The following is an 8,679-nucleotide window of genomic DNA, read 5'->3' as shown; positions in this document are numbered from 1 at the left end:
GGGGAGGGGCAAGACCACGTCCCACTCCTGCCTGGAGAAATTTCAATGCCCTAAAAAGTCATTTCCCTTCTCTCTCTCTGACCCAGGGCCAAAGCAGCTGTGTAGAACAACCCGGGGGATTTATGGGAGGGTGATTCTCTCAGGAAAGACCCCAGACCCTGAGGAAACAAACCCACCCCAAATTTCCAGCTGAAAACACGCTGCTTCCTGAACGGCAGCGCACAAAACTCTCTATAGCCAGACAGGAGACGACAAACCAGAAAAAGCCAAAAGATGTGCTCTGCCTGCATGCACTCTCTGACTGGTAATTCCAAAGGAAATTCCCCACAGATCGTAAGCAGTCGCCTGCAATTTGTCCTCTGCATTCATGACTGCCTTGGCTTTCTGTAGAAGTGTGTCAAACATCCATGCAGGCGTCAGGGCCTGGGCTGGCTCGTTTATGGCTCTTCCTGACAGGCCCAGGCCAAACCCAAGCACCCCCCTCACTGCTCCAGCCCCACTTTCAGGGAAATATTGACACGGCTTAGAAATACTCTCCTTCCCTGCAACTCACTCCCTCCCTGCGCATCCCCGGAGAGGATTTACTCCGTCCTTTGCTCCCGACAGCACCTCTCCAGCGCAAATCCCACTTCACACAGACACTGACTAAGCAGACCTAAGGCAGTGGTTCCAATCCCCAGCTGCAATCCCCAACTCCCTGTCTCCTGCACAGCTCGTCCAAGCACTCCCAGCAATCTCACCTCAGCCCAGACACTCTCTGTCCGCAGAGGGAAACACAACCCGATGGCACGCAGCTCTGGCACCACATTCCCTCTTCCCTTCTCCCTTTTTCCAGCACACCAGGCTGCTGGAAACGGCATTCCCTAGGCAGTTCATCCCAACACAGAGAAGAGGAGCCTGTGACTTATCCAAACTATGGGCAGGACAAGGGGGGCCCTAGCTGGCTTTGGCTGCTCTAATACCAAAGCTCTTGGGACGACTTCAGTGGTTTTTCCTGTCTTGAAAGAGTGCAGAAAAGCAAAGTTAATCCCACTGTGGACTCCAAGACTCCTGCATTTCCTATTTCTCCTATGATTGCTCACCATGAAATTTTATCCATGGAAAAAAAGCAAGAAGAATAACACCATATCAAATAAAAAGTGCCCTTTTCCAGCATTTTTATACCAGGCATTAAAAAGATGCTCATTTCTCTTCCAGCATTGCTTCCCTCATTTTAGCAGAACCGTTTTCATCCCAGACCCCACTCATCAGCTGTTCAATCCTCTGGCACTGGATTTGGACAAAAGAAGGGATGCACCTGGATCGCAGGAAATCACAGAGAGAAACCCCTCCAAAACCTGACAGAGAAAATCAACAGGAGATGCAGGAAGACACATCCCTCATTTGCACATCCGGAGTGCTTTTCTAAAGACTTCTCTGCATCTGGATGCTCTTTGCACTTGGCAGCAAACTGCTTCCACTGCTTCCCACTCCAGCAAGGGGAACATCCCTGGAATTTCATGTCCAGTGTCTCTGCCTAAAGCAGCCCCACGGCAACACGAAGCTTCCCTCGGGCATTTCGTTTCTTTATCCCAAACATTCTCCCCACTCAGCCACAATCTAGAAAGAACAAAAGGGAAAAGAAGGAAGACCAATTAATTCTGACATAAGGAGTCTTGACTATCCCGACACACTGCCAGGTGAAAAAACATCCCTGCCACTCTAAGAAATCCCCCTGATACTGTCTCCATTCTGTATCAATTATTTAAACGTTGTATTAAGGAGCGTAAGGACACAATGCTTGGAATTCTCAAAAACGGCTCTGCCTGGCTACTCCAAGCACTTTCCCACCCGGGGAGCTGAGCTGTCCCACATTTAAACGCCACGTTTGATCCAAATCCCATAGAAATCTGATATTGTTTGGCTCCTGAGCTTTCCCAAAAGCTGTCCAGTCAAGCCTGGAAATCCTCACTGAAGCTTTGCCATGTCACATCGGGATTTACCCTTGGGAAAACCCCACTCTGAGCACTTGGGTTTCAAGAGGTTGCACCCAATGTTACAGACACAGAATTCCTGTGGGGTTTGGCATTTCCTGCACCTCCAAACACGTGAAAAGAATGAAGTGCAGAGTCCCGAGGCTCCATTATTGCCATTCTCCTCACATCCCTTTCCTCAGCTGCACATGGCTTTGTGCCTCCTCTGAAGGGCTGGAAAGGAATTTGGGAACCCCCCTCAGCTTCTTCTCTGAGCCGGCCCAAAAGGCAAACAGGAAAAAAAAACCCCAAAAGTGCACAAAATCCCAGCCCCTCCCAAGATGCAGCTCCTCACACCAAACCTTGGGAGAATCCCTGGTGCTTCCAACACCGCTGCAATCCCACCTGGAGCTGAGCTTACAGGGTGCTCTGCCTAATCCACATCCAAGCCTGGATAGCCCAAAGCCTGCAAGAAAAGAGGAGGCAAAGTGAAGGGGAGAGGGGGGGAAAAACGGAATTTTAGGTTTTTCCCGTGTTTACAACAGGATTGAAGGGCAGGATGGAGAGGTTTTGTGGAAAAGAAGTACCAAAGGCTGCTTCATTCCCAGCAATTAGCGCTGCTCAGGTTGAATCCAAGAGGCCCAATCCACCAGGTTTAAACAGGAGCGGCCGACAGGATGGGTTATGACACAGATCTGTGAAGCTGGAGCCTTCTTCCTTCTCCCGGGCTCTCCCAGAAATTCTCCATGTCCGGACGCGCTCCCGCTCTCCCTGCTGGGGAGGATGGACTTGGATAGCCCGGGTGACTGGTGAGCCTAAAACAATAAGTGATCCAAGTGTTTTTCCCCAGGAAATGACATATTCTCTGGACCTGGGATAACCCATATCCCATGGCCTTCTCCAGGAAGAGTCCCAGCTGGATATGGTCTCCCAGAAAGGATTCCATAGGGGCTCACCTTTTGCTTGGAGCTCGGCTGAATTCCTCAGCAATGCCAGGGAATGTGGCCATTGGAGGCTTTGAGCAGATTAGGCTAATTTGCCTTTTTAGGTTTTGTTACCATCTCTCAGACTTCCCACTGGATTGTGGTCTCCAAGGAACATGTAAATCCCATTGGATTCCTGCTCTTTCAGACAATTTTTTGTACCATTCCTGTACAAAACGAGGCCCCCTGTTCGGATGCTTTTCCCCACCGTTCCCCAGCAGTTTTATCTGCCAGTGCATTTCCTGTGTTGGTTGGGCTCTTCCCAGATCTCTGAGCTCCTTCACAAGGCAGGAGATCCATTTGGCCCAGGAACCGAACCCTCCCGAGGAATTGTCTGATGCCATCTCCACATTTCACAGCTGATCCTTGTGCTCAAAGGATCCCTCTTTCTTCCCTTCAGCCAATTCCAAGCCTCGCTGCCCCCAGCCGGGAACAGTCCCCAGGCCGATCCCTGCAGTCTTCCCTGCCAGGATCCTGCTCAGGAATCCATGGGAATGTAAGAATTAATTCTTCCCACCCCTGCCCAGTTCTAATTCCAAAGGATTTGGTGTCTGCCTTACCCGGCTGGAGCCTGCTTCCAACTCTGTTCTTGCTGCTTCTGCTGCTTTCCATTTCCCAGGAATTCCACCAACGGAGCGACAGCGTTTTCCACCTCCTCCTCCAGCATTCCCTCTGTTGCGTTCGGGTGCTGGAAGGATATCAAAACCAGGGCCCCACTATCAGGAATTATATCCCCGGATTTGTTCCTTTCCAAATGTCACCTCTTCCCAATAAAGCACTGGCCATCCAAGGAATTCTAGAGAGCCATGTGCTGACCACTGCTTACTCCTCTGGAATGTCAGAGCTTGGAAAAAAAGGGCAGTTGAGGCTTTTCCTGGTGCTGCCCATGAAGTGTATTTTACCTAAGTGCCCCTGCCCATGCCTTTGCCTGTATCCGCCAAAAATCCACCCGTTCATTCCCCAGCTGCTGCCTCCCTCTTTTCCTGGATCCAACAGAATTTTAACAGGTGAATATTCCCCTCTGGAAGAGCACCTTTCATTCCAAACCTAAGAACAAACAAATGAATCACTTTCCTTCGACCTTCCTTATTAGAATTCCACTGAGAACGGTGGATGCAAAATGATCCTCTCCTGGCCCCTGCTGGATTCCTGGAGCAGGGATTCTTTCCCTTCCCCCCCCCCCCCCGCGCCCCCCCGCGGTGACCACCCTGCCCTGCCCCCTTTTCAGGCTTTGTTCCACAGCTCTTGTCTCCAACTCTTGCATCCTTTCCCTCACTCCAGGAGCTCCCAGCAGTTCCACACCCTCTTTTCTCCCATCCTGATCCTTTCTCCAAGAACAGAGCTCTGCATTTCAATTCCCTTCTCTTTTCTCCGACAATTCCCACCAATCCAGACCTAAAGCTGACACAAGGAACACTCAGTGCCCACAAATGCAAATCCAGACCTGGCCATGCCTAAACCAGCAAGTCTGAACACACAATCCTGCACCATCTGCATTAATTCAAACCTAACAATTAGGACACACTGAAGACTTCAACATTCCCAAGAAACATCCTGTTGCCTTCAGCTCCCTGGGGTTTTTGCTTTGAACTCATACGGATTAGGGGATCAAGGGATTTCCCTGAAAAAAACCTGTGTGGTGCATACTGGAATCCCCGATCCCGTGAATCCAGGGAGTGTTAAAAGCTTAAGTCCAACCTGGCCCACCATAAATTTTTGCCAACTATCCCCCAAATGATCAGGTTAACAGAATCCTGCTCTGGTGCTGCGTTTTTAGTATTGGAAAGCCAGGAATTACTTTATTCCCAGAGCGAGGCTCTGGATATGGGCTTGGGGACAACAAGACCTTACCAACTTACAGAGCCAGGGGATGACGTTTGGGAACAATCCTGGGCTGCCTGGCAGCAGTTCATTGTGCCTCTTGTCACCCACGAACACCTTCACCCACTCCTCCAGGAGCCCGGGCCAGCGGCTCTGCTTCTCTTGGAGCAGGAGGCATTGCCCTGCCCACTGCAGGGACCTGCAAACCATTCCGGAGTCAGCTCCGAGCCAGGGACGGGGCAACACCCCCTCCCACGGCTCCAGCGGCTCGGGCCCTCGGTAATTCCGGATCTGAGCCTCGTAATCCCTGCAGGGAAGAGGCCGGCTCAGGCCGGGATCGGGGAGGGTGGGAAGCGCCCGGGGTGGGCGGAGGCTCTGCCACCCCCACGGCCGCGGCATCCGCACAGCTCCGGGGGACGGGGCCCGCCCCGATGCCGCTCCCCGTCCCGTTATGCCGTTCCCCCGCTCCCCATCCCGTTCTCCCGCTCCTCGCTCACCGCCCGGGCCCGTCCATGCCCGCCTGTCCCCCGCCGACCGCGCCTGCCCACTCAAACTGGCCACGGCAGCCGCGCCACGCCTCCCCATTGGCCAGCCCTCGGCCCGCCCCGCCTTCCTATTGGCCGCTGGCCCCGTCAATCACGCGGGAAACCCCGCCGCCCGCAGGCACCGCTCCCACGGCGGCCGCTACACGGCGGCCCGGGCGCATTCCCAGGGGAAAAGGAGAGTTGTTATCAACACTCGAACCTCCCAAGCGTTGTTATTGCTCAGAGAGCTGCGCCGGCACTGAGCTACTCCCATGCGCCTGCACGGCTTTGGGGAGGGGCAAGACCACGTCCCACTCCTGCCTGGAGAAATTTCAATGCCCTAAAAAGTCATTTCCCTTCTCTCTCTCTGACCCAGGGCCAAAGCAGCTGTGTAGAACAACCCGGGGGATTTATGGGAGGGTGATTCTCTCAGGAAAGACCCCAGACCCTGAGGAAACAAACCCACCCCAAATTTCCAGCTGAAAACACGCTGCTTCCTGAACGGCAGCGCACAAAACTCTCTATAGCCAGACAGGAGACGACAAACCAGAAAAAGCCAAAAGATGTGCTCTGCCTGCATGCACTCTCTGACTGGTAATTCCAAAGGAAATTCCCCACAGATCGTAAGCAGTCGCCTGCAATTTGTCCTCTGCATTCATGACTGCCTTGGCTTTCTGTAGAAGTGTGTCAAACATCCATGCAGGCGTCAGGGCCTGGGCTGGCTCGTTTATGGCTCTTCCTGACAGGCCCAGGCCAAACCCAAGCACCCCCCTCACTGCTCCAGCCCCACTTTCAGGGAAATATTGACACGGCTTAGAAATACTCTCCTTCCCTGCAACTCACTCCCTCCCTGCGCATCCCCGGAGAGGATTTACTCCGTCCTTTGCTCCCGACAGCACCTCTCCAGCGCAAATCCCACTTCACACAGACACTGACTAAGCAGACCTAAGGCAGTGGTTCCAATCCCCAGCTGCAATCCCCAACTCCCTGTCTCCTGCACAGCTCGTCCAAGCACTCCCAGCAATCTCACCTCAGCCCAGACACTCTCTGTCCGCAGAGGGAAACACAACCCGATGGCACGCAGCTCTGGCACCACATTCCCTCTTCCCTTCTCCCTTTTTCCAGCACACCAGGCTGCTGGAAACGGCATTCCCTAGGCAGTTCATCCCAACACAGAGAAGAGGAGCCTGTGACTTATCCAAACTATGGGCAGGACAAGGGGGGCCCTAGCTGGCTTTGGCTGCTCTAATACCAAAGCTCTTGGGACGACTTCAGTGGTTTTTCCTGTCTTGAAAGAGTGCAGAAAAGCAAAGTTAATCCCACTGTGGACTCCAAGACTCCTGCATTTCCTATTTCTCCTATGATTGCTCACCATGAAATTTTATCCATGGAAAAAAAGCAAGAAGAATAACACCATATCAAATAAAAAGTGCCCTTTTCCAGCATTTTTATACCAGGCATTAAAAAGATGCTCATTTCTCTTCCAGCATTGCTTCCCTCATTTTAGCAGAACCGTTTTCATCCCAGACCCCACTCATCAGCTGTTCAATCCTCTGGCACTGGATTTGGACAAAAGAAGGGATGCACCTGGATCGCAGGAAATCACAGAGAGAAACCCCTCCAAAACCTGACAGAGAAAATCAACAGGAGATGCAGGAAGACACATCCCTCATTTGCACATCCGGAGTGCTTTTCTAAAGACTTCTCTGCATCTGGATGCTCTTTGCACTTGGCAGCAAACTGCTTCCACTGCTTCCCACTCCAGCAAGGGGAACATCCCTGGAATTTCATGTCCAGTGTCTCTGCCTAAAGCAGCCCCACGGCAACACGAAGCTTCCCTCGGGCATTTCGTTTCTTTATCCCAAACATTCTCCCCACTCAGCCACAATCTAGAAAGAACAAAAGGGAAAAGAAGGAAGACCAATTAATTCTGACATAAGGAGTCTTGACTATCCCGACACACTGCCAGGTGAAAAAACATCCCTGCCACTCTAAGAAATCCCCCTGATACTGTCTCCATTCTGTATCAATTATTTAAACGTTGTATTAAGGAGCGTAAGGACACAATGCTTGGAATTCTCAAAAACGGCTCTGCCTGGCTACTCCAAGCACTTTCCCACCCGGGGAGCTGAGCTGTCCCACATTTAAACGCCACGTTTGATCCAAATCCCATAGAAATCTGATATTGTTTGGCTCCTGAGCTTTCCCAAAAGCTGTCCAGTCAAGCCTGGAAATCCTCACTGAAGCTTTGCCATGTCACATCGGGATTTACCCTTGGGAAAACCCCACTCTGAGCACTTGGGTTTCAAGAGGTTGCACCCAATGTTACAGACACAGAATTCCTGTGGGGTTTGGCATTTCCTGCACCTCCAAACACGTGAAAAGAATGAAGTGCAGAGTCCCGAGGCTCCATTATTGCCATTCTCCTCACATCCCTTTCCTCAGCTGCACATGGCTTTGTGCCTCCTCTGAAGGGCTGGAAAGGAATTTGGGAACCCCCCTCAGCTTCTTCTCTGAGCTGGCCCAAAAGGCAAACAGGAAAAAAAAACCCCAAAAGTGCACAAAATCCCAGCCCCTCCCAAGATGCAGCTCCTCACACCAAACCTTGGGAGAATCCCTGGTGCTTCCAACACCGCTGCAATCCCACCTGGAGCTGAGCTTACAGGGTGCTCTGCCTAATCCACATCCAAGCCTGGATAGCCCAAAGCCTGCAAGAAAAGAGGAGGCAAAGTGAAGGGGAGAGGGGGGGAAAAACGGAATTTTAGGTTTTTCCCGTGTTTACAACAGGATTGAAGGGCAGGATGGAGAGGTTTTGTGGAAAAGAAGTACCAAAGGCTGCTTCATTCCCAGCAATTAGCGCTGCTCAGGTTGAATCCAAGAGGCCCAATCCACCAGGTTTAAACAGGAGCGGCCGACAGGATGGGTTATGACACAGATCTGTGAAGCTGGAGCCTTCTTCCTTCTCCCGGGCTCTCCCAGAAATTCTCCATGTCCGGACGCGCTCCCGCTCTCCCTGCTGGGGAGGATGGACTTGGATAGCCCGGGTGACTGGTGAGCCTAAAACAATAAGTGATCCAAGTGTTTTTCCCCAGGAAATGACATATTCTCTGGACCTGGGATAACCCATATCCCATGGCCTTCTCCAGGAAGAGTCCCAGCTGGATATGGTCTCCCAGAAAGGATTCCATAGGGGCTCACCTTTTGCTTGGAGCTCGGCTGAATTCCTCAGCAATGCCAGGGAATGTGGCCATTGGAGGCTTTGAGCAGATTAGGCTAATTTGCCTTTTTAGGTTTTGTTACCATCTCTCAGACTTCCCACTGGATTGTGGCCTCCAAGGAACATGTAAATCCCATTGGATTCCTGCTCTTTGGATATTTTTGTACCATTCCTGTACAAAA

At 51.9% G+C, this 8,679-nt stretch overlaps 2 long non-coding RNA genes across 4 annotated transcripts; both read right to left on the bottom strand.

Moving 5' to 3' along the window:
• Window positions 1-838: 838 nt before the first annotated feature.
• LOC138116640 (uncharacterized) lies at window positions 839-2,755 on the bottom strand. 2 transcript variants are annotated; one of them, XR_011154264.1, is made up of 4 exons: window positions 2,540-2,755; window positions 2,315-2,418; window positions 1,298-1,599; window positions 839-998 (listed from the first exon to the last, which is right to left on the bottom strand). It is a non-coding gene; the product is annotated as an uncharacterized lncRNA (long non-coding RNA). The 2 variants fall into 2 exon arrangements; XR_011154263.1 differs by lacking the exon at window positions 839-998 and having other exon boundaries at window positions 1,190-1,599.
• A 3,653-nt stretch (window positions 2,756-6,408) lies between these two features.
• LOC138116638 (uncharacterized) lies at window positions 6,409-8,325 on the bottom strand. Of its 2 annotated transcripts, XR_011154260.1 has the most exons (4): window positions 8,110-8,325; window positions 7,885-7,988; window positions 6,868-7,169; window positions 6,409-6,568 (listed from the first exon to the last, which is right to left on the bottom strand). It is a non-coding gene; the product is annotated as an uncharacterized lncRNA (long non-coding RNA). The 2 variants fall into 2 exon arrangements; XR_011154259.1 differs by lacking the exon at window positions 6,409-6,568 and having other exon boundaries at window positions 6,760-7,169.
• Window positions 8,326-8,679: the final 354 nt, after the last annotated feature.

This window comes from Aphelocoma coerulescens, chromosome 10 (genome assembly GCF_041296385.1).
Source record: "Aphelocoma coerulescens isolate FSJ_1873_10779 chromosome 10, UR_Acoe_1.0, whole genome shotgun sequence".
NCBI lineage: Eukaryota > Metazoa > Chordata > Aves > Passeriformes > Corvidae > Aphelocoma > Aphelocoma coerulescens.
This window is presented reverse-complemented; position numbering and strand designations above follow the sequence as displayed.